General features: G+C 37.7%; 1 pseudogene; it reads right to left on the reverse strand.

Annotated features, from left to right (window-relative positions):
• Positions 1 to 209: 209 nt before the first annotated feature.
• On the reverse strand, positions 210 to 1,118 carry LOC101354908 (olfactory receptor 4F6-like; annotated as a pseudogene).
• Between the last annotated feature and the right edge of the window lie 711 nt (positions 1,119 to 1,829).

Genomic DNA, 1,829 nt, shown 5'->3' on the forward strand with positions numbered 1-1,829 from the left:
TAAACATTTTAGATAAATAAATATTTATTAAAATCATTGGTCATTAGCTTGGAATAAACTATGCATGGTTTTTTGAGCTGCTGAATTTAGGATGATAAATTGTCCCAGCATAGTATAAACTTTAAAATTTTGTGTTAACCATACTGCTTACAGAAAATGCCACTTGTGCACTAATGAATTATTTAGGAGATCTTCCTCAAACTCAGGAGCTAATCACTCAGTCTCCTCATTGCCATCTTCATGTCCTTGTTCCTCAGTGTGTAGATGGCAGGATTCAGTATGGGTGTAATTATGAAGCCCAAAATGGCAAGAAACTTATCCACGGGCAATGGGAAATGGTCACACATAGACAAAGATGCACAGTCCAAAAGCAAACCTCCACTGTGGTGTGAGCTGACAAAGTAGAAAGAGACTTGGACAAGCTGCCTGAAGAGCATTTCCATACAGTGACTACAATGAAGATGTAGGAGAAAATTAATAAGAAGAAGCTTCCCATGGAAATGAATCCACTATTGGCAGTAACCATGAACTCCAGTTAGTAGGTGTCTGTGCAGGTAAGTTTGATAAACCGAGGTAGATCACAGCAAAAGCTGTCTACCTCATTAGGGCCACAAAAATGCAAATGGACACTAAAAGCTAGCTGGGCTACTGAGTGAATGAGACCAATAACCCAAGAACCAACCAGAAGCCAAATGCACATCCATGGACTCATGATGGTCAAGTAATGAAGGGGCTTACATATGGCAACATATCAGTCCAAGGCCATGGCTATGAGCAACACCATCTCAGATTCACCCACGACATGAAGTACAAAAATCTGGAATGACTCACCCATGGAATGATACGGTGTTTTGCCCAGAGTACAGGTCAGAGATCATCTCAGAAACCGTTAAGGTACAAAGACACAAATACATAAATGAGAGGTTGGCTAACAGAAAGTACGTAGCAGAATGCAAACGAGAGTCAAAAGTGACTGTAAACACAACGAGGAGGTTTCCCAGAACAATTGTTACATAAAACACTGTAGAGAAGGTAAGGAGGAACTGCTGCATTTGTCTAGAGGTAGAAAGTCCCAGGAACACAAATTCAGACACCTCAGAGTAATTTGCTTCTTACATTGACTTTGTTGCTGCCTAAAAGTCCAAAAACAAAGAAATGATAAAAGGAGTACATCAGAAAGAAACATTGACAGAAACAGATTTTAGTTGTTTTTAAATTCCGGTATAAAAAGAAATTTTCATGAATAATTACAAAGTATTTTGAAAAATTCATGAATTCATTTATTCACTCAACTAATATTCCTAAGGAACAATTACTACGTGCCACATACTATGTCAAAATCCAAGGTAAAACACAGACTGTGACTTAATAGAATTTACAGTGTAATGGTGGAGCTAAACATTAAATAGTCATAAATACAGATATAATTATGATAATTTATTTGAAGAACAGAACAGAGTACTATGAAAACGGTATAACTCATCAAAGAGGTGCCTGCTCTGGACTCTGCTATATATGTTGTTATTACTAAAAGGTAGGTGTCGTGGATTGAATTGTGTCCCCCTAAAGTATCTGTCAACTTGGCTGGGTCATGATTCCCAGTATTGTATGATTGTGTACCATTTTGCAATCTGATGTGATTTCCCTATGTGTTGTAAACTCTATCACTATGATGTAATAAGATAGATTAGTGGCAGTTATACTGATGAGGTCTATAAGATTAGATAGTGTCTTATGCCAATCTCTTTTGAGATATAAAAGACAGAGGCAAGCAGAGACACATGGGAACCTCATACCACCAAGAAAACAGTACCTGGAGCAGAGCATGT

This window comes from Trichechus manatus, unplaced genomic scaffold, assembly GCF_000243295.1.
Source record: "Trichechus manatus latirostris isolate Lorelei unplaced genomic scaffold, TriManLat1.0 scaffold00364, whole genome shotgun sequence".
Taxonomy (NCBI): Eukaryota; Metazoa; Chordata; class Mammalia; order Sirenia; family Trichechidae; genus Trichechus; species Trichechus manatus.